The following is a 24,555-nucleotide window of genomic DNA, read 5'->3' as shown; positions in this document are numbered from 1 at the left end:
GATTGTGAAAGACAGGGAGACCATCAGGGCAGGGGGTAAAAAAGCTCCAAAGTACACATATACCATATGAATCAATTCTGTGCAGAATATGTAATATAAATGAACAATGGTATTATCATGCTTTTGGACAGCATGACATAGTCATGTCTTATAATGATGAGGTTAATGAAAATTAATTAATTATTATATCGCATCCATAGACAGCAACAAAACATCCTGAATAGCTGAGACACAAAGCGAGAAACAATATGATTGAACAACGTTCAGACGTAGACACTATTAAAGTACAATGTGAAATATCACACTTCTCAAAAAACGTATTTTTAAGTCAAACCTGCTCAAAATGAGTTTTTCCAACTAATTTGGAGAATTCTATTATTTTGAATTGTGTAAATACTTGTTTTAAGAATTCTTATATGTGTTTTTATTGTCTTGCAGTATTGTCAGATTTTTCTCATTTTAAGCATAAACCTCACTCATTTGTTATTTTATTTAATCCTTGGTAGCACTTTACAATACAATTTTTATTTGTAAACATTTGATTTGTATTTTAAGATTTTATAAACATATAAGTTAATGCATTAGATATTATAAATTAACAATGAATAATATTTTTAACAGCATTTAGGACTGTTAATCTTGGTAAATGTTCATTTATATACATTGTTTATTGTTAGTTTATGTTAGTTCATACTGCATTAACTAATGTTAACATACACAACTTTTAATTTTAAAACAAATCATGAGTATATGTAGAAATGAACATGAACCAATAAGTGCTGTAAAAGTATTGTTAATGGTTAGTTCCAACACTGTCTCATGAGAACTCATAAGAATAATTGGTAACACTTTATTTTAGGTAACTATGCAGGAATTAATACAGGATTAAGGTAGTACTACATTAACACTTTAGTTACTACTATTAACTAATATGGAAACATGATTAACCAATCAGTAAGTAATAGCGAACTGATGACTGAGGTAGTTTACTGTTAGGTAATCAGTCATTTTCCTCATTGAGAACTATTAACTAAAATTATTACTAATTTAAAATAACTACTAATTAATTACTAATCAAAACATTAATGTGTCTAAAATGTGAATGATTATGTTTTAATTGTGAACAAGATTATGCATGGGTTCTTTGTGGGAATTAATTTATGAATGTAACAGGTCGCTAAATCAAGGCTACAGTGTCTGGTCTACCTACAGTATCTATGAATAAAAATCATTTTAAAAATGTTTGATAAAAAAAAATATATGTGTATATTCAAGTGTGTATTCATTAATTAATAATGCGTTACCATGACCCTCACTTTAAAATAATTAGTAATTCCTTCATGTTTTTGTGGTAACACTTGTCTCATTACTTATGGGTTACCAGAATTATTTAAAAAAAGTCCTCCAGCAATATCAAACATACCGAAGTTAATAATTTGTAATGAACAGAAGAGATATCCCAAGGAATACACATGTTGGGCACATACATATGTAGGCTGACTATGATACTCTACCAGACACTGTAGCTATGATTTAGAGAGCTGTTATTTTCAAAAATTAATTCCAGCAAAGAACACACGTGAGGTGCATGTTTCTCTGAAGGCGCATTTCATGATCTTGTTCACAATAAAAACATAATCATTCACATTTTAGACACATGTTAATGTTTTGATTAGTAATTAATTAGTAGTTATTTTAAATTAACCATAGTTAGTTGATAGTTCTCAATAAGGAAATTTAAATTCAGTAATTATTGATTTACTATCATTGAACTATCTCAGTCATCAGTTCACTCTTACTTACTGATTAGTTAATCATGTTTCCATATTAGTTAATATTAGTAACTAAAGTGTTAATGCAGTACTACTTATTAATCCTGCATTAATTCCTGCATAGTTACCTATTAATGACAGACCATTACTACAAAGTGTTACCAAAAAATTTGAGATGGAAAATTCGTAAGAAAACGTATGACTTATTCACCAACCAATCACATACGGTATGCTTCTCTTGTCTCCTTCAAACCCTCATATTTCCTTTCTTCCTTTGTACACAAAATGTTTTTATCAATTAAAATCATTGTTAAAGCAGGTTCACATTTATGGTTAGGTTTAGGAATGGGGTTTGGGTACATTTCTCTTTCTTCCGTCAATGGTTATGTTTAGGGTCTGGGTAAGTTGTTACAATTTATGGTTAGGTTTAGGTATGGGGTTTGGGGTTAAAATTAGGAAAAATATCAGGAACACGCAATCGAAACATGGAAGTTTCTCTTCCGTCCAACACAGGGTGTTTTTCATTACAATCAAGGTTAGGTTTAGGGTCTGGCTAAGGTGTTACACTTCATTGTTAGGTTTACCTTTGCATCGATACACATTTAGTTTAACAAGAAACAAAACATCGGGATCTACAAGGACGCGTGAGAAACGTATGTGATTGGTTGGTGTACGTAAGTCGTGCGTTTTCATAAGAATTAAGTCATATAATTTCTTATGAATTCGGCATCTCATACTTTTCTTATGAATTCTCATGATATCGGATTGGTTAGTTCATGATGAATGAACTAACAAAAACTGCCTTATTAAATAAGTGTTACCTTATTCTTATTTTGAAATAAGATTCACCACTGCCTAGTTCAGAAATAAACTTAATAAAAATACAAGTGTGAGACGACTGTACTGCTTCAGAAAGATTTATGTGCTTTCATATATATTTAGTACCACAGTTTTATATTAAGTCTCTCTCTCTCTCTCTCTCTCTTTCTCTGTGTCTTTCTCTAACACTGTCTCACTCTGTCTCATCCTCATCCTTTTCCTCTGCCCTTTTCAGCTTGAGTATATTTATGGGTTACATAATTGTTACATACTAGCATAAATCTCTTTGTATTTGTTTTTAAAACTTGACTCATTCTTTAAATTCAATGCAAAACAAAAATAAAAATCAGCACTGTTACCCTTAAAAATAAACCTGACCTTTGGATCTGTGCTGCAGTGTGGACACCTGCCAATTACCTTTAGAAAGTCCACTGCTGTCAGACACTCTAGCCCACATGGTGACAGGTGCAGTCCCATGACTTAGGCTAGATAGTGCACATGTAAGTGGATTATTCTGTGATGTCATTGCATCGGCTGGTAAAATTTCACCTGGATATGACCCCTTTCCTTTGCTCTGAATCCTCCCGGTTCAATGTCAATTTCAGTCACTTTCAAGCACATTTTATCATTAATCTCATGGAACAGCTTGAAAATGAGCATACTGAGTGTATAGCTCAGTTCACAAACTATACTGCTAATCAAAAGTTGGGACACATTTTGGACTGAATTTATGTTTCAAATTCCTTAAACAAAACCAAAAAAAAAAAAACTTTTGATTTAAAGGCTTGAAATTAGTTTTGTAGAAAAATACAAATTGTGCCTACATATGAGTTTATATATATATGATATAATTATTTATTGAAGAGTTGGTCCAAATAATAAAGGAAAATCAGCCAAGTGCCCAGCATTAGAACTTTCTGTTTTAAAAGCATCCTATGGGGATATTTCATGAAGTTGGCTTACAAAATGTCCAGATCTAGAGCTGTACTTTAAAAAAGCTAAAGTATAAGATAGTTGATCGGAGATAGGATGATGCCATTTGTTGAGAAAGAGTGAATGGCAGATGGCTCAGCCCTTGCCAGGCTGTAAAGACTGGGCATCTTGAATGGCATTCACATTTTCTTTGAAGGCCATTGTCACTATCAGATGCTTGATAAAGCAATGCATTTCTAAAGTACCAATGCACAATTGTTGAAGAGGTACATCAATTGGTTCAGCTAGTTTAATCTGCTGTGATCCATAGAAAACTGAAAGTGTGACATTCTAATACAACATTTGAAACATAAACATGTTATAGACCAGTGTCAAAAATTAACTTTTTAATTAAGTGGCAATATTTGCCATATGGAATTCATGTGTCTTTAACAATGTATTTATTGTGTACAAACGTGATGTTGCATTGTACTTACATTTAAAGTACCTGCATTTAATTACATCTATAGTTACACTGTTAACCCTCCTAAACCAAACCCTAATCTAACCCTCTTAACCTTACCCCTAATGCCAAACCTAATCCTACCTCAACCCTCTTACCCTAAACCCTAATCCAACCTGTACCTCAACCTCATAGCAGCATATTGGGGCTTTTCCACTGCATGATACAGCTCAACTCGACTCGACTCTGCTCGCTTTTGGGGGGTTTTCCACTGTGGATAGTACATGGTACCTGATACTTTTTTTAGTACCACCTCAGTCGAGGTTCCAAGCGAGCCGAGCCAATACTAAATGTGATGTCAAAACTCTGCAGATCACTGATTGGTCAGAGAGAATCGTCACTACCAGCATCACTGGATTTGCGACACGGGACGTCAACCCGCTAGTTTTAAATTTAGCAACAGCAACAGCAATATCATTTGTTCACATGACTTTCGAATTGTAAAAAGAAATGGCTGTGTGCAAAACCACGCCATGGTCAATAAACGAGGTGCAGACGTTCCTCTTGTTAGCAACGAACGAAATGACGCGAAACGAAAAAGTATTTCAGGAAGTGTCCCAGCTGTTGGCCACACACGGCTACCACTGGACCTACCAACAGCGTAGGGAAAAGTTAAAAAAAACTTAAAAGTGACTACAGAACCATCAAGGACCACAACAGCCGGAGTGGTTCAAACAGAAGAAAGTGGAAGTGGTTCGACTAAATGGACGCTATCTATGGCAATAGATCGGCGAGCAATGGGAGGGAGAGTGCCCTGTACTCGGCCACGGCGTTGTTGGAGTCCACGATGGAGGATGGTACGTTTTGTTGCGTTAACTCTATATTCTGCTTGAAAGCTTCACTTTATTTAGTTGACCAGCTACTGGAAAGCTTGCTTCTAAAACAACCAGGCCAATTTAACTGTTACACTTGTGTAAAATCACCATGCAACAACTGTTTATGCAGCACAATGAGCTAGTAGCAAACAGCTAGCGGTCGTGTTATTGTTTATGGTCAGTCATGTTTGTGTCGCGTTTAAGATGATGTCACGGCAGTAGAGGCAGCGCAACTATGACGATCAGCCTATAATCCCACCCATGTTGAGGCGGCACTAAACTGCAGTGGAAAAGCAAGCTCAGAAAAGTAAAGCGAGCAGAGTCGAGTCGAGTCAAACCGTAACGTTCAGTGGAAAATTGCCATATGTGAAGCTTTTGAGAATTTTTCAGAACAACATGTAGTTACACAATAAGTACATGTATGTATTTTAATGTTAGTACATAGTTATTGAAGACAACTTCATATTAAATATGAAGTGGGACCAATCTGGTTTTATAATCCACATCATATACAAAAGAAAAAAGGTCAATGATTTGATGCACATTTTTTGTATTTATGTTAATAATTCATAAATACATTGAAACAATTACTTCAATACACATCTACTATGATGAACATGTTTTTAACTTCAAATCCCAAAGTTACTTTTATATTTTTTGGGGGGCTTGAAGTCAAAAACGTCGAAGTGGTGTTACCGTCTGAAGTTAAAAGATAAATTAATAAATACAATTATTGTTAAAAAAATTTCTTTAAAAAAGAAATATGAGTGTAAGTAGTTTGTAATAATGTTTGTTATTATTTCTTTAAAAAAAATAGCAGTGAAACTATTTTATTTTAAAATATTATTAATATTTGAAAAACTTTTGTCCACCAAATCAAAGTCTGATAGTGCTACAAACATGCAGGTAACCATTTTCTTGTCATGTGACCAAAAAAAAAAAAAAAAAAAAAAAAACAGAAAACAGATAACAGAGAGACTGTGTGAGAAGTTGCAATTTTCAATTTTATTTATTTATTTATTTTACATTTTTATGAAATGTCACAATTTGCTTGGTCAAATGGAGTGAGAAAACAAGGAAAGTATTTTAATACCTTTTACATGATGGTTACACCACTTGACATGTTTAAAGTCTTGTTTTTAAAAAATTTATGAAGCCAACATGGACACAAAATTTATGAAGAATTTCTATGAACTTGACAGATGTTCTAAACTAGATTTTTAATATATTTCACATTTTTATCACCTCAGACAACCTTATTTGTCAATGACCCATAATAATAATATAATTTTGTTTTTTAATTAAAAAATACATTTAAAATAATTGTCTGGTCCCTGTGTTAGTGCACTGTACTGTGTAAACTGTCAAGGTAAGTGTCTGCAGGGCCATAAAAAACATAATTATAAAAGAATATTATGAAATATATAACATTTTAAAAATAGATGAAATCAAAGAAATTCACTAAGAGGGCAATTTAACCAACATATTGTAAGTATCTGAGACCTTTTTAACTACGTAGCATTTTTTCAATGCCTTATACAGATACAGTGTTTATTCCTCAACCACTCGTATGTGTGATTTATCTTTTTGCAACCAAAGGTTACTGGTGTGCACACAGTGAAGAAAAAACAGTCGAACTGCAGTGTTTTGCGGTTCTTTAGCATGAAACATGCATAAAGCATGCATAGTATTGATTTCTGCAGCACTGCACACTTTCTGATCCACATTCATGCTTGTGTGCAATAACATAACTTCATTGCTGTATTTTCACTTGAGACTTGAGTTAACTGTCAGTTAAACTGAACCGCACACCTCAGCTGCCGCCCCATTAGACAATATCTTCTGGCTAAATCTTCTTATAGCTTACTCAGAGAAGCTTTACAATGGATCATGTAGCCTTTGTCTACACTGGGCTATCAGCATTTTTGGCACTTCATTCACAGCTTAATTGAGCTGTACTAGAAACAACTCATATTACCTGGGAAACTGCCCAAAACCCAGTTGTCCATAGTCATGAATCTGCTTAAATTGGGTCTGTCTCTTTGCACTATGTGGAATCTTTTGTTGACTTTTATCATGAGTATGTTCCTGTATGCTACATCATCTGTCATTTTACGCCTTACTACCAGGATTTTGTGTTCACAGATGGCAGACATACATTGGGAATAATTAAACATATTGTGCATTGTTTGGAACATTTCACACTCAATGTTTGCTAGTGCCAGTGCCAAGTTCAATGAAGTGAAGTTTTAAAGGAATTGTAATTTGTTCCTCCGACAAAGGAGAGTTATGGGTCAGAGTTATTCCATCTGTTTGGAAAATTGTCTTTAAAATTCCAATTTACTATATATAGTGGGTCACAAATGTATTTGGACACTTATTTGGCCATATTTAAAATGTGTGACTGTGAATGTCTTTGTATTATATAAGAGAATTGGCATTTATTTTAAAGAAACTGCACAAACACACTTTTCAGGTAAAACAATTCACAAAAAGAAGTTGGGTTTCAATATATATATAATTGCTTCTATAATATATAAATATATATATACAGGTGCATCTCAATAAATTAGAATGTCGTGGAAAAGTTCATTTATTTCAGTAATTCAACTCAAATTGTGAAACTCGTGTATTAAATAAATTCAATGCACACAGACTGAAGTAGTTTAAGTCTTTGGTTCTTTTAATTGTGATGATTTTGGCTCACATTTAACAAAAACCCACCAATTCACCATCTCAAAAAATTAGAATACATCATAAGACCAATAAAAAAAAACATTTTTAGTGAATTGTTGGCCTTCTGGAAAGTATGTTCATTTACTGTATATGTACTCAATACTTGGTAGGGGCTCCTTTTGCTTTAATTACTGCCTCAATTCAGCGTGGCATGGAGGTGATCAGTTTGTGGCACTGCTGAGGTGGTATGGAAGCCTAGGTTTCTTTGACAGTGGCCTTCAGCTCATCTGCATTTTTTGGTCTCTTGTTTCTCATTTTCCTCTTGACAATACCCCATAAATTCTCTATGGGGTTCAGGTCTGGTGAGTTTGCTGGCCAGTCAAGCACACCAACACCATGGTCATTTAACCAACTTTTGGTGTTTTTGGCAGTGTGGGCAGGTGCCAAATCCTGCTGGAAAATGAAATCAGCATCTTTAAAAAGCTGGTCAGCAGAAGGAAGCATGAAGTGCTCCAAAATTTCTTGGTAAATGGGTGCAGTGACTTTGGTTTTCAAAAAACACAATGGGCCAACACCAGCAGATGACATTGCACCCCAAATCATCACAGACTGTGGAAACTTAACACTGGACTTCAAGCAACTTGGGCTATGAGCTTCTCCACCCTTCCTCCAGACTCTAGGACCTTGGTTTCCAAATGAAATACAAAACTTGCTCTCATCTGAAAAGAGGACTTTGGACCACTGGTCCAGTTCTTCTTCTCCTTAGCCCAGGTAAGACGCCTCTGACGTTGTCTGTGGTTCAGGAGTGGCTTGACAAGAGGGATACGACAACTGTAGCCAAATTCCTTGACATGTCTGTGTGTGGTGGCTCTTGATGCCTTGACCCCAGCCTCAGTCCATTCCTTGTGAAGTTCACCCAAATTCTTGAATCGATTTTGCTTGACAATCATAAGGCTGCGGTTCTCTCGGTTGGTTGTGCATCTTTTTCTTCCACACTTTTTCCTTCCACTCAACTTTCTGTTACCATGCTTGGATACAGCACTCTGTGAACAGCCAGCTTCTTTGGCAATGAATGTTTATGGCTTACCCTCCTTGTGAAGGGTGCCAATGATTGTCTTCTGGACAACTGTCAGATCAGCAGTCTTCCCCATGATTGTGTAGCCTAGTGAACCAAACTGAGAGACCATTTTGAAGGCTCAGGAAACCTTTGCAGGTGTTTTGAGTTGATTAGCTGATTGGCATGTCACCATATTCTAATTTTTTGAGATAGTGAATTGGTGGGTTTTTGTTAAATGTGAGCCAAAATCATCACAATTAAAAGAACCAAAGACTTAAACTACTTCAGTCTGTGTGCATTGAATTTATTTAATACACGAGTTTCACAATTTGAGTTGAATTACTGAAATAAATGAACTTTTCCACGACATTCTAATTTATTGAGATGCACCTGTATATATATATATATATATATATATATATATATATATATATATATATATATATATATATATATACACATATAAGATCTGAAATTGGTCTAGCATTATTTATTTGCAGATGCCACTTGGTTTGATATATATATATTTTTAATCTTATGCACTTCAGACAAAATCCAGTGAAACTCATCAATATCACTGAGAATTGAGATGATCCATTTTGGCATTAGACTCCTGTAATCATCCAGCCAAGAACTGCGCTGTCCACTGTGGGTCACTGCAACACTGGAGTTATGGATAAACAACGTCAACATCAAAAAGACCACAGTGCAAACACAGGGGAGGTGAGTTCAAGGAGGGCCTTGTCACACAGCTGAGAGTAACACACACATATTGATTCTCCATTACCTAATGTCTGCTGTCATTACTGGCTCAGCCCCAAGGGCACGACTGATGGAATCTGTATGCAATGGGAATATAGCTCTCAGAGTTTGAATTATGTAAAACGTTTGTGATAACTGCAACAACAAGATTCAGATTTTGGCCATAGAGGAAGAACAACATGATGACTAGATATTTAAATTTCCTGAAGACAATTTGAGTAGTGCTTGCCATGCAAAACTCAATGCCACAATGTTTCAATGTTTCATTGTTATCTAGTTGCTAGGGTGTTCTGAGTGGTTGCTTAAGCCCAAGTACATGTAAAAAGATCCGACCCCCAAGTCACTATTAAATTCTGGTCCATAGATATGGTGAGATTTTTATATATATATATATATATATATATATATTTCTAGGTCTGTTCGCTTAGAAAAGTGACAGCACACCTCTCCACAACAAGCCGCATGATTTTAGGTATAGTTCGTATCCATAGCGCAAACGGTGTGTGACAAGCCATGCCAAAGTTTAATACTTAGGGTTAGGAATTTTAAAACATTTAAAAAATAAAACAAAATATTTATTTCATAAATATTCATTTAGATTTTTTTATTATTAAAAAATCATATTTATGAAATTAAGTTTAATTTGACTATAAATAAGCAAGAAATTATTGTAGAGAATCTTACCACAAACACAACATATGTTTTGTCATATAGCAAGGAAATTATTGTTTTCTGAGTGAATATTAGGTGATTAGCACAAGGATTGTATACTGTATGCTGATTGGATTTTGTCAATGTTATGCATAGAAACACACAAGTGTAAACGTGATGTTAAATAACTAAATGTAAATTTAAATCTAGTTAGAAATCTATGTAAATTTATGCATGTATGCATGCTATGTGTGTAACGTGTGTATATGTGTTTTGTGGCAATGGCATGTGGCATTTCCAAAGCTATTTTAGCACACAAACCATTCCAGGTCGGATTTTGTGGTGTACCTGTTCGTCGCATGATATACAATAACTACTGTACCTGAGTGTGTGAAAGTGTGTATGTGTATGCATGCATTAGTTAACTATCCTCAGTAGCACCATTCATAGCTCTGGCCACTGGAAATGCTCGTGTGGAATCCTCGGAATGTGCCACATCTCTCTCACTCTACCCTCCCGCTCCTTTCTGTTCTACTGATGTGTGGACTTATTGAATATTAACCTCGTGGAACTCACAGACCCAAATGACAGGCTCCTGAGGGCTCATTCCCAAGTTCACAGGTTCCAAGAATGCAGCATGTCAACAGCTGAGTTCACATGGATCATATACACGTGAGTGTGTGAGATGGCAAGGGTCAAACATGAGGACTCTGAGCCCTTTCTCTTTAAAACTGGATGTAGATTTCCCCGAACATGCAGAGATAAATAGGTACTTGCTGTATTGTACATTCATCCACACAGCAATTTTCTCTCAAAATGTTCCTTTAGCAAGATATTTGTGACTCTTGTACACATTACAAGAGCTTTAAGCAAAGACGCTACAGAAAACTACATAACTTAATCCTTCAAAGCTTAAACAGAGCAAGGATTTGACCACTGGAGTTACAAGAGAGTATTTAATTGGATATAGCACAATGGTTTACATCCTATCTTCAAAATATAACCTACCAGAACTTTTGGAAAAGGTCTAAACTAACTTCCCACTGGAGTTCCATGGGGATCAGTCCTCGGACCATTTTTATTGTCCATTTACACCAAATCATTAATATTAGGATGTAACTAACTAAAAGAAGCAACATTGCTACTAATGCATTTTTGAGTAGTGTGACAGTAGTTAGACTGTTTTCCTAATAGTCTAGCTTTTACAGTAACAACCCACATTTCCAAATAAGTAGCGGTGTAGTGTGTTACAGCTGTTTTTGTGAAACGCAATAGGCAAGAATTGAGTGAACTGAGGCAAAGATCAGTGATCAATGATGATATTTTGTGTTAAAGTTTAATGCTGTAACTCTTATTTAGATATGATTGTTAAAAAAAGTATAATTTATAATTTGATAGTTATAGGCCTATATTTAACAATATTCTGCTCCCTTAATTACCTTCAATGCAGTTTGTTATTTTTTGTGCCACGTGCTGCCCCCCCACAAGATGCTGCCCATGTCGCCCATGCCTATATCTGCCACTGGGAGAACAATGGACAAGTGTCCGCACCGGTAGATAATCACTGATAATTACAGTGTCAGGTTCTAACCATGTTAATCATGTTGTAAACAGGCAAACTTTGGACCATTTTTGTGAAGATACAGTTATCTGCAAGAATCACGTGATGCATCAGGACCAACAGTTTCAAGTTTAGTTATATTAAAAGTGGAACACTTTAAGCTCTTTTTATTGTGCTCAAAACTTTCTGAGGAAATGGATGATGGTTTGGAATAATGACGTGTGTGTGTGTGTGTGTGTGTGTGTGTGTGTGTGTGTGTGTGTGTGTGTGTGTGTGAGGGTGGGTTTGGGTGGTTTATGAGGACATTTTTTAGGCTACAAACTGGTAATTACAAGGGTATTATGCTATAAATGTGGTTTATGAGGACATTTCTAGTGTCCCCATAATTCAAATTGCTTAAAAAACATATTAAACGATGTTTTTTTGAAAATCTAAAAATGCAGAACGTTTTTTGTGAGGTTTAGGGTTAGGGATAGGGGAATTTATAGTTCGTACAGTATAAAAATCATTATGTATATGGAGAGTCCACATAAGGATAGCCGCACCAACATGTGTGTGTGTGTGTGTGTGTGTGTGTGTCTGAAAGAACTATACAGCAGCTGTGTGTGTATGTCAGCAAACAGCGACAACTTCCTGCGAAGACACACAGCAAATTTACAACAAACTCAGGGCAGGATGCCCAACAAGGCCTGCCGGAAGCTATTGTGTGTGATTGTGTGTGTGAGAGAGAGTGTGTTTGAGTGTGTAAGCATGCTCTTATCCTAGGAGCTTCTACAATGATGTCATTGTTGACTTGCTACTGTTTCTTTGCTGTGTGTATTTGCGTGCGTGCGTGCGTGTGTGTGTGTGTGTGTGTGTGGAAGGGCAGTCTTAAACTATAGCAGAGGTTACATCAACCCACAAATTCATCAGCTGTTTGATTTCCTGTTTTATACAATGAACAATAAGAAGTGGTGCAGTGAGCTCTCTTATCCAAATGTACATGTGAGCTCTAACTGCCACTGTCCATACATCCTGTTGCTCTTCAGTGAACTATTCCGCTATTTTAAAAATATTTAGTTTCATGCTTGCAATATATGTGATATTTTCTAAACTACTTCCTCCAGAGTTTTAGAGCCCAGAAACAATGTAAGGTTTATTGTAAAATTGTCTTTTAAAGGAGTAGTTTTGAAGAAAATTTACATAAATGAAAATTGTATCATCATTTACTCACTCTCATCTCATTCCAAACCCATATGAATTTTTTGGAGTATAGCTGACTAGCTCTATGGACAACTTTTTAAAATCCTCTTGTGTTCCACAGAAGAAAGAAAGTCAAATGGGTTTGAAACAACATGAGGGTGAGTAAATGATTACAGAATTTTTATTTTTGAGTGAACTATTCCTTTAGCATGGGAGCATGTCTAACCATTTTGATCATATTTTTATATTAATGGCCTAAATTTCAAATGCAGCAACATTTATGTGCACATTGAGTCAACATAGATGTATTTTGAGATGTTCTACTGTCAATATGTTTTACTGTAATACCATTTAAAGATCATGTAATAAAGACCTTTCCTGTAAGGGCCATAATTAAAAATTACAGTACAGGGTATGTGAGGGGTTTGTATGTTTCCTAGTCTAAAACAGACAGGCTTCTCTTGTTTGCTGTAATGGTGGAAGACCCCTCGTCTCCCAGTCTTCCCCCTTCTCCATCCCTCCTTCCTTTGCTCACAGAGCTGCTCTTTCACAGTGAAGAGAGTCACTCATTCAGTCCCTGTAACTGGCACGTGATTATGACCCACAACCTCAATAATTGCTAACTCATGGAAACAAACAAACAAAGACTTAGAACCACCAATGCTGAAGACAAAGACACAATCGTTCAATCTGTTCATAGTTCAACATTGAATGAGACATTTATTTATTTTTTTCATGTTTAAGAAAAGAGGAAACACATGAGCATTTATTCCACCGGGCCAAGCAAAAACATGTCTACAGACAGTAATGTGCTTAAAAGAGAAGTGAGGTAAGACACTGAATCAGAATATTAAGTGTTTTTATAATAATATACAAAATTATTAATAAATACACACTGTCTAGAAAGTATAGCCAACATTGTAGACTTAAACATTGTATATTAGTTAAAATACTAACCTTGTATGTGCAAAGTTATATCCAATTTTCCAACTCTTCTTATGACCATGTAAAGCTGGTAAATCTGTAACTTACATATGATATGTGCAAAAATACCAGAAAGGGACTATAAACAAATTACAGGAAAATATTTTAATAACACATAACTAGAAATTAATTAATCCAGAACAGTAGTTCCACCACTTAAAGGATGATTTTGACAACTTTACAGTATAGTATAAAGTAGGGCTGTCAATTTTTAATCAAATGAATTACATAATATGATGATTAATTCATCAAATTAAGCGCATATCAATATTTACTGAGAAAGGCCCCTTAAATAAAAAAAATCTAGTATACAGTTTAATAATAACAATAATTATAATACACAATAAATATCATAATTCAGATAATTCCTACACATTACATCATATAAATATGTGTTAACAGAAAAGTAAAGCACTTAGACTATACAAAAAGTCAAAATATCTTTTGTTTTATTTTCATATCACTAAATATAATTTTATTATTGGCCTATTTCTGTCTGCGCTATTTAATTAAAAAAAATCTTTAATCAAATTCTGCCACCATACAACAAAAATATCTATGAAAACATATAATTACAGACTAAGGTAACAATGAAACCACCTGTACATAGACGTACAAGTTAAAAGACACAAAAGGAAAAGCAAAAAATAAAAACAACCAAATGCCTGCTCTCATTGAAGAGGTGCGTTGCCTGTATAGCTGGAGTTGCGCTGACTGCCCCCTACTGCCACAGATTCACAAAAACATCAAGCTCCGATGCTCCTCCGATGGTAGAAACAGTCCATATTACAGAATTTATTTACGGGTTGGAGGCATGATTAATTACATTATTTTTTAATGTGTAATTTTTCATAAAATGAATCACATTAAATTCAAACTTAAAGGTTCACCCAAAAATTTTAATTCTCTTATCATTTACACACCCTCATAACATCCCAGATGTGGATGACTTTCTTTCTTCTGCAGGACACAAACAAAGATTTTTAGAATATTTCAGCTCTGTAGGTCCACACAATGCAAATGAATTGTGACCAAAAATTTGAAGCTCCCAAAAGAACATAAAGGCCGTATAAAAGTACATTTACATTTAGTCATTTAGCAGATGCTTTGGTGGTTCCATTGGCTGTTCTAAAGGCCAAAGTCAAAGTCTTGAATTTGATGCGGGCAGCTACAGGTAGCCAGTGAAGTTAAATCAACAGTGGGGTGGCATGAGCCCTTTTTGGCTGATTGAAGACCAGATGCGCTGCTGCATTCTACTGTGGCCAGCCAACAAAGCATTACAATAGTCCAGTCTTGAAATGACCAGAGCTTGGACCAGGAGCGTGGCAAAGTCATCAGCAGTTAGAGAAGTAGTAGGATATTGTGGGGGAGGATAGAGAAAAGATGAGAAATTTGAAAATAGTTTACGTGAATCTGAAGAGTTACTGATCTTATTCTGGTATTAATCAATTTTAGCACTAGAAATGCTGGTGGAAAAAGAGGAGAGAAGTGATTGTACTTGCTCAGGTCCACAGGGTCTTTTGATTTGCGCCACTTTCTCTCCACAGCCCTCAGCTCGGTGCGGTGTTCACGAAGTGTCTCTGACAGCCATGGGCTGGAGGGTGTGGCACGTGCTAACACTATCAAAACAAGAAGTTAATGTTGAGCAAAGAGCATTTTTAGCTTCATTTAAATCAAGTAAAGATAAATGAATAGTGGAGGGAAGGGATGCAGAGACTATGGAAGAGAAGCGAGTGGGTGAGAGAGCGAAGGTTGTGGTGGAAGGAGACCTTAGGTGGAGTGAGATGTAAAGAAGAAAGGAGAGTGAGAGAAAACTGGATGAAGAAATGGTCAGGGATATGTTGAGGAGTAATAAGGGGATTAGTGGTGATACAATTACATGTAAGGATGAGATCTAGTTGTTTCCCTGCTCTGTGAGTTGCTGGGGTGTCCAGTCTTGTAAGGTCAAATGAAGTAAGAAGAGCTAGAAAGTCAGCTACTTGAGGTTTGTCCAGGTGGATGTTAAAGTCCCCAAGGACCACCAGCGGTGTGCCATCCTCAGGAAATGAGGACAGCAATACATCTAGCTCTTCAGTAAAGTTGCCTAGTTGACCTGGGGGACGATAGATGACCAAAAAGTAAATTTTTGCTGGATTAGTGGCAGTAATAGCATGATTTTCAAAAGTTGTGTTATTACAGAGAGATGAGAGCGGAATGAATTTCCATGCATTGGAAATGAGCAAACCAGTTCCCCCACACTGCCCAGTTAGACGAGGGGTGTGGGTGAAAGTGAAGGTAATTCATAAGACTCCAGTGGTTTAATCCATGTCTTCTGAAGCAATCCAGTCGGTTTTGAGTGAGAACAGACCAAAATGCAACTCCTTTTTCACTGTACATTTTGCCATTGCAGTCTCCAGGCACGATCATGATTTCAAGCTCAATTACACTTCTTAGTTTTTGACACTTGCACAGAGCACGAGATGGCACCAGAAAGTGTAATCAAGCTTAAAATCATGATCGCCAAGGAGACTACTGATGTCAAGATTTATAGAAATATATGAAAAATTTGTTTTATTTTTATCTGTTGTCAACCAAAACAGATTGGATTGCTTCAGAAGACATGGATTAAACCACTGGAATTTTATGGATAACTTTTATACTGTTTTTATTTGCTTACTGGAGCTTCGACATTTTGGTCACCATTCACCTGCATTGTATAGACCTACAGAGCTGAGATATTCTTCTAAAAATCTTCATTTGTGTCCTGCAGAAGAAAGAAAGTCATACACATCTGGGATGGCATGAGGGTGAGTAAATGATGAGATCATTTTTATTTTTGAGTGAACTATTCCTTTAAATTGACAGCCCTAATACATAGTATTTAGTTGTAATAAAGATGCCTTTCCCCTTTGTTTGCAGTGTCAAGATGATACAAATGCACTCATTGACCTTTTGGTAGTGAGTGTGTTTGTGTGGGTGTGGTTCTGGGCAACAACATGTCATTTGTGTGAATTTTTGCCACTCTCTCATGGATTGTCAAGTCTACAACAACAATTCAGATTCAAAGAGACAGACAGAGCGGCAGCGGTAGTAACCAATTTAAGGCTGCTTTATGATCTTGGTTTTTCAGCCTTTAGTGAGGAAAGAATGGGAGGCAGAAGTGCTAACGTCACAGAGCCTCAGTGCTACGTAACTCTGAAGCCACAGGTGTTCCACAAAACCACAGAACGGCACGAGGGCAGACTGCCGAACACACACAAGCGCATACTTCTGGCTTCCAAGACCCTTGTGTTTGCTTGCACTTTTACAAGTTTGGAAGTGTTTAGTGATGAATATAAAAAAGAGTGGGAATAAAAGGTCTCCATCATGAACTCTGTTGCTTTTAAGTTGGATAAACTTTGGAAACTCTCTCCAAACCATATAATCACATAAAGTGGGGCCAAAAAGTGTTTGGACATTTTAGCCACTCTTAAAAATATATGAATAAACCTGCATTGGATAACAAAATGTCAGTGGCATCTGCAAACAAATTATACCTTTTCTTAGAACTAATTTTTGCAATATGTACGTGGTTTGATATTTTGTTTTCTAATGCAATGACATGCAGACATTTTTAAGTGTGATGTAGTTGCTAAAGCTACTTTTGGTGCATGTAGGTAGAAAGTTATCCATTACACTTGGGACATTTGCCCTAGCGGCCACTAGAGATCGCTAGGTGTATTTAAGACTTTTAGTTTGTAGTTCTGTGTTTTCCTTGTCTAGTCTTGTGATATCCTGTTTCCCTCATGTTCATGTGTCTTGTTTTCATTGGTTTATTGTCTTGTTAACTTGTTATCAGTTCTGTTCTGTCTTTGGTTCCTGTTTAGTAATCTTGTTATCTTGTTATCAGTTTAGTCTTGTCATTGGTTGTCTTTGTCATGCGTTTCCCTTGTCTGTGTATATATTGTCCTCCTGTTCTTTCTGTCTTGGTCAGTTGTTAAACCTGTATGGATGTTTGGTTTGTTCTTCTGTTAATTTTCTGAGTTGTATGAATAAAAGCCAGCACTTGGAGAGCACTCCTACAGATGTAACATTATCAGTTATACCAGAAAAATACAACTCCCAACAAACCTATTAAGGGATACAAAAATCTGTGTGAGGGGTAGGAAAGAAATGTTGTCTTTTATATGAATATTTTGGAGCCCCCATGAAAAGTAGAGGTTATTTCATGATCAATGTATTCAACCCACTCACTGAAAGTTTGGGGATTCCCAGTTGGGTTTTTCTTATTTTTGTGCTACTTTCTATAAGATTCAACTTCCTGAATGATTAAGTCTCAGCTTCTACCAAAACCATCTAATCAGCTGATCTCACAGAACCACCTTTGATTTCCTTTCTCTCAGTGGTTGAAACTGAGCACCCATTCCACTAATTAACACTAGTTTTCTTCATGTAATTTAAATCAGCTTGAAGGCTTCTTTGATTAACACCTACGTCCAGTTTATCTGGCAGGGTAAGTCCCTGTTGAACAGACTCAAACCACAGCTGGCTTCTCTTCAGACAGGCTCTGAGATGTGCAACTCTGCCCTTCTAATATTAGCCGTGTTCTCACTTATAAAAAATAAAAAAAATTATAATAACAATTCTGAGGCTTTCATACAGTAAGTGACAGCAGGAGAGAAAAGAGACAGTGCAGCCTGTACCCCCCACCCCACCCCGCATAATCACCCAAAACTCCCTCTGGTTCACACTTTCTCTGTCTTTCTCACCTCCAAAAGAGCCACATGGGCATCTGGCTTAGCCAAAATACTGAAGGACAACAGACATGAGAACACAGCCACAGTGTTCTCTTACATATCCTCTAAAAGAAAAGCATTGCAGATTTTCTATTACTCTAAAAGTCTTTGAATTGTGCCTTGCAACTTGCAATGCCAAAAATTTGGCTAGTGTGAAACTCCACACTATGAACTGTGTAGAGTTCTGCATAATCTGTCACTCACACCTGTAGTGCACTTTATCAACAATATGGTACAATATCAGGAACACAATATGACTGTTTCTGATTGACCTTGCGGATTCTGCTGCATGAAATAAGCCTCCTCTTTAGCTCGTTGGTGGTGTTTGCTAACGCAAGCATCACTACTAATATTGCTCATACTTAGGGTTAGGGATTTGTACTAACCCATAACCCATGTTAAACTTCAAGGCACCTACATACTAGAGTTTAGAATGCATTAAGTTCAAAGGGGGTGGTGCATTGCAATTACAGTTTGCCGCAACACACTCTTATGTAGACAGTTCTGCTTTTGGAAATAAAATATAAACTGCTTTCCAACATAAACAAAATAAAGATGCACACACACAACACGTGCGTCTCTTTCTCTCTCTTGAACTGGTGACCCGCCGCTCCTTATCTCTCTCCGCGCCAGGCGTGCATCATCGTCATCACGGCTCGGCCGCACCCTCCTCCTTGTCACACTCCTCCATCAACAGATTCAGTCCAGGGAGACCTCCGGCCTGACTTACTCCCCCCCTTCCTTCCTGAAGGGGAGGTTTTGCCCTTTCGGCCGTCCTTCCTCCAGCCGGCCTTCCCCGCCTCCTGGGAAACAGAGAGAGATGAGGGAGCGGGGAGAGAGAAAGAGCAAGAGGGAGAGACAGTGGCTTCTCCTCCTCCTGGCAGCCGGCAGCGAGCTCCTCCTCCCCTGGCAGCGGCTCCTCCACTCCAGGTGGCCGGCAATGAGCTCCTCCGCCCCCTGGCGAACCGCTCCAGTACCACTGTACCATACCTCCTCAGCATCGCGACTCTCCAACAGCGGCGAGGGCTCTCCGACAGCGCATCCCTCCTCCTTCCCGGGTTTGGCACCAATGTAACGTGCTTCACAGCATGGGCAAGGAGGAGGTGGGAACCGGCTGAACAGCCCAGCCACGCCCTCCTCCTCGTCACACACACATAACCCTGCAGGAATACCCTAGCAACCACTCAGAACACCCTAGAAACCACCTAGCAACACCCTAACAACCAGTCAGAACACCATAACAACCCCCTAGCAACACCCTGGCAACCAATCAGAACACCCTGGTAACCGAATAGCAACCACTAAGCAACCATATTGCAACAATTTGGCAACCAACCAGAACACCATAGCAACACCATAACTACCAATCAGAGCACAAAAGCAACCACATAGCAACAACCTGGCAACCACCCAGAACACCCTAACAACACCCTTACAAACACTCAGAGCACTAAAGCAACCACCTAGCATACACTCAAGAGCACTGAAGCAATATGGCAACCACTCAAAATACCTAAGAACCCCTATAGCAACAGCCTGCCAAACAACCAGAACACCCTAGCATCACCCTAGCCACCACTCAGACACCTTAGCAACCCTATATCAACAACCTGACAACCAAAAAGAACGCCCTAGCAACCACTCAGAACACCCTAACAACCACTCAGAACACCATTACAACCCCCTAGCAACACCCTGGAAACCACTCAGAACACCCTAACAACCCCTTAGCAACACCTGAGCAACCAGTAAGCAAAAATTTGGCAACCAACCAGAACACCATAGCAACACCCTAACAACTAATCAGAGCACAAATGCAACCACATAGCAACAACCTGACAATCACCCAGAGCACCCTAGCAACACCCTTACAAACACTCAGAGTACCAAAGCAAAAGTAATCAAGTGATTACTGAAGAAGTCACATAACAATACCCTGGCAACCACCCAGAACACCCCAGCAGCCACCTAGCAATGCCCTAACAACCACTCAGAGCACAGAAGCAATCACATACAGTAGCGAAAACCTGGCAACCACTTAGAACACCACTGAAACCACCTAGTAACACCCTAGCAACCATTTAGAGCACTGAAGCAACCTCATAGCAATACCATAGCAACCACCTAGCGACACCCTAGCAAGCATCTGGAACAACTTAGCAACTGTATATCAACACCCTGGCAACCACTCAGAACACTTTAGCAACCACATAACAACGTGCTAAAAACCATTCAGAAAACCTTAGCAATCTCATAGCAATATTACTATGAATAATTTCATTGTACCTGTACAATGACAATAAAGAGCATGACAAAACCTTGGCAACCATCCAAAACACCTTAGCAACCGCTTACATTTTCTTCAGATAATGCAAAAACCTTGTTTGACATTATTTATTGCACAATTTAAATTATGTCATTGCTCAACAGCAATGTGAAATGAGTTGATGTTCTGGCAGAGCTCCAAAGAAGTCTATCTCCACATCTTATCACAGCCCTGATTACTGATTACATCTGTTTGTGACACAGGCAACTGTGCATCAGCTGACAGCATGGCTGATGTGCTGATCTGTACACACACCACTTTCAAAGTGTGTTTTATCAAGGACATTCAGATGGAGACACAAAAACCGCAGCTCTATTTAGGTGTGACTGAGGCTCACTCTTAGAGCTATAGAGCTGTGGATTCTTAGAAACTGACACTGTTACTACACTTACAACACAAACAAACACAGTTGCTGTTCTCACCATGGTAGAAGAGAGCGTTGAAACCGCTGTTCTGTGACAGTCTGTTGGGTTTACTATTATGAAATGAAAGGTACGCTGGGTTAATCTCTTTGAGAGAAATATCTGCAGACAGGTTTAGCACGAGGAAGCTTTTTGGCCAAAGAGAACTTCCTTTACTTTGAGATATGTTTTACTGATATATTAGAATACAACCACAGGAAGCATTTCTCTACTTTTTGCTAGGGTTCTTCATAATTTTGTAGCGGTGAAGTAATATAGCACAGAAAAATGCTGACTTGGTGGAATAAGTTGAAAAAAAAAAAAAATGGCACTACTTTTCAATGCAGTTTGAATGAGATGCTCGACAATCCCTAACCTCCACATGAGGAGAGTGTTGTGCTTTCAGTCAGGTGATGTGTTAAGTGTCTGCAGGGAAGTTTCTGATTCACATTACTTCATTATTTGCATAGTATCCCTTAACTCATTTATGTAAAACATTCAAATCGAAAGAAACATGAGACTGAAAACAACAAAGGTGAGAGTTCATGTAAGAACACTGCACAATTCATCCATATCCTTGAGGACCTAGTCCCCAATTATAAAACTTGCCTACGTAATTGTTATTAGAGGTGTTTGCTAAGGTAAGCATCACCATTGTTTTTGCTCATTGTGATGTTAAGGATTTGAACAAAGTTTGGCACATTTTGTCCAGCATTGTTTGTGCTATGGACATGAATGTAAACTCAAATTGTGTAGCTTGTTGAGGAGAGGTGTGCTATTACTTTTCTAAGCAATTGGACTTAATGTTTTTTGGCACACAAAAACAAACAGACGGGGGGACAAATTTTTATTTCACATTTTGTGTCCATCTGTGCTTTTTCATTTGTTTTCGATGTCAACATGCTCTAGATGGACATCTTTTACCGCTGCACAGCGTCTCTGTTTTTCCTGTTTTTTAAGGCACCGTGTCATCTTTAAAAATTTTACATTTTAAAAATGTGCTTCAAGACACCTGCATTCTATAAAATTTTTCTGTGCTGTGTTTAGCATTTTTTATGCAAGAACGCTTTCAGTCTGAATGATCCCTTAGATTTATATATGTTGAAAAGGGCATATACAGTATATTGGACAAGAATATCATAGCCACTTAGGGGTGAAGTCTTGTGACTTGGGCCAGTATGCAGCCACCTACAGTAGCAACCACCCAGAGCACCCTAGCGACTGGATAGCAGCACCCTGGCAACCACCCATAGTATCCTTGCTTTAGGAAATTTCAAGGAATTTGCTTCCGAAAGTGTATGTACCCTGAAATCAACCCCACACTGCAGAATTGACAAGTGCCATCCCCATCAGACATTTTTGCATCGTTTCAACCATGATCACATTTTCCCACAACTGCTACTAAATCTGCATTGCACTAGCAAACTCCGAGACATGGGTCTGGTCACATGGGAACCAGAAAGTAATCGCAAATATATAAACAACGATGAGCATGATTCGGAGGTTATAGTTTTGCTCAAAAATAAATTTTTACTCCACTGACGGTTAGGTTTAGGGTTGGAGAATGGCTTAGGGCTTATGTGTAATAAAAATGTATTCCTACTGACTGTATTACATAATTTACTAAAAATACTACTCACTTCTACTCACACGTGCCCCAGACTGATCTCACAGTGAAACAGAAACAGTAGGTTGAATTTTCTTTAGCTAAAATCGGTCTGTGCTTACCGAAATTCTTAACACTGCCCCCAGTGGACAAAGCGGTAAGTGTTATTGGGTGATTGTGCATGTGTGAGCTCCATTTTCCAGGTATAATGGCCACAGAGTGGCGCCAAAAGCTATTTCAGCTGTTCATGCTGTAATACAGGAAAGAGGAATGCATATTTTATAAACCCGATCGACACCGATTTCACAGCTGATTACTATTAAATTAGTTAATAGTTAAATTACAAGTTGTGAAAACAAAACTTTGTGTCTTACCTAATGAAACGTTAGTAGCCTTCTCCCCTGTGCCTGGCCGTGACGCATTTAATCCATCCTCCTTGCCAAGAAAGTTGGTAAAATACATCCAGGTTTTCTGTGATTCCTCTCTTACTGATTGAAACAGCATAACTAATCCACTCATTATTTCAGCTTCAAAAGTATACTTGCTGTCACGGTGACGGATGACAAACGTGACTTGTTTAGAATCAGCTTTGCAGTTTTTTTGTATCTTGCATAAGATAACTTAGACTGTTTGCCCTTTTGCACTATAATAACAATTGCTCATTCATTGCCACGGCTGCTAACGTTAGCATTACTAATTTTCTATCATGTGCCTTGACTCTTCTCTGCCTCTGATGTCACTCAGCTCATTGTGGCTCCACTCCGTTTTTCACCTTATTTCCTTATTAATGTTGCAAGTTGCAACACACACAACACCATCATCATCAGCGCAGTCTGATTATGGTCGGGTCTTCTTGGATCGACTCGGGTATTACACATAATGTTAAACAGACCCGGGACCCACAGCAATAGAATGGAACCCAACCCGGACACAGCTGACCGTATAAAACATGGATCCGAACCCATACGGGTCCCGGGTCGGGTCTTGGGTCCTCGGGTTAGGGTGGACCCATGAAGACCTCTAATTGAAAGCCATAGAAAGCAGATAAGATATTAAGCGACATTTAAAAACAGCAATGGATGTAGTGGCTCTAATTTCCCCAGGTAAACTATTCCATAACCTTGGACCAGCAACTGAGAATGCACGATCACCTTTTTGCTTAAGACGCATCCTAGGAATATTTAGAAGCAATTTATTGGTTTATCGTAGTTTCCTACCCGAATAACATGGTTTAATCAGTTCTCTAACATAATCTGGTGCCATACCATGAACAGCCTTAAAAACATAAACTAAAACCTTAAACTGGTCCTGGTACTGGACAGGTAGCCAGTGAAGAGTGAGTAATAATGCCATAACATGGTCTCTCTTTTTAGCATTCAAGAGTAGCCTCGCTGCAGCATTATGTACCAGCTGAAGTCTTGAGATAGATGCCTGACATATCGCATTATAAATAACATTACAATAATCCAACCACGAAGAGATAAGAGCATGAATATCCTTTTCTAAAACATTTCTAAATCATAGAGAGAATCAGTTTAAGTTTGGAAATAATCCTAAAAAAAAAAATTAAAAAAAATTAAAAAAAACTCTCCACTACTGCTTTTATCTGTTTATCAAATTTCAGTGATGAATCAAAAACTACACCTAGGTTTTTGACTTGATTTTGCACGTTTCCAGCCCAGGGACCCAGCCCGACCTCTGTAGCCATACTGCTTACAGTTCGTCCAAAGATCAAAATCACAGTTTTCTCTTCA

The 24,555-nt window shown here is 37.6% G+C and overlaps 1 long non-coding RNA gene across 1 annotated transcript in view; it reads right to left on the bottom strand.

Moving 5' to 3' along the window:
- Positions 1 to 22,921: 22,921 nt before the first annotated feature.
- Positions 22,922 to 24,555, bottom strand: part of LOC127431793 (uncharacterized) — a 70,377-nt gene continuing 68,743 nt past the window's right edge. The window contains exons 3-4 of the long non-coding RNA XR_007895652.1: positions 23,176 to 24,555; positions 22,922 to 23,051 (exon numbers count right to left, since the gene is read on the bottom strand). The exon at positions 23,176 to 24,555 is cut by the window's right edge and continues 367 nt beyond it. This is a non-coding gene — a long non-coding RNA (uncharacterized LOC127431793). The remainder of the gene's footprint in view (positions 23,052 to 23,175) is intronic.

This window comes from Myxocyprinus asiaticus, chromosome 41, assembly GCF_019703515.2.
Source record: "Myxocyprinus asiaticus isolate MX2 ecotype Aquarium Trade chromosome 41, UBuf_Myxa_2, whole genome shotgun sequence".
Taxonomy (NCBI): domain Eukaryota; kingdom Metazoa; phylum Chordata; class Actinopteri; order Cypriniformes; family Catostomidae; genus Myxocyprinus; species Myxocyprinus asiaticus.
This window is presented reverse-complemented; position numbering and strand designations above follow the sequence as displayed.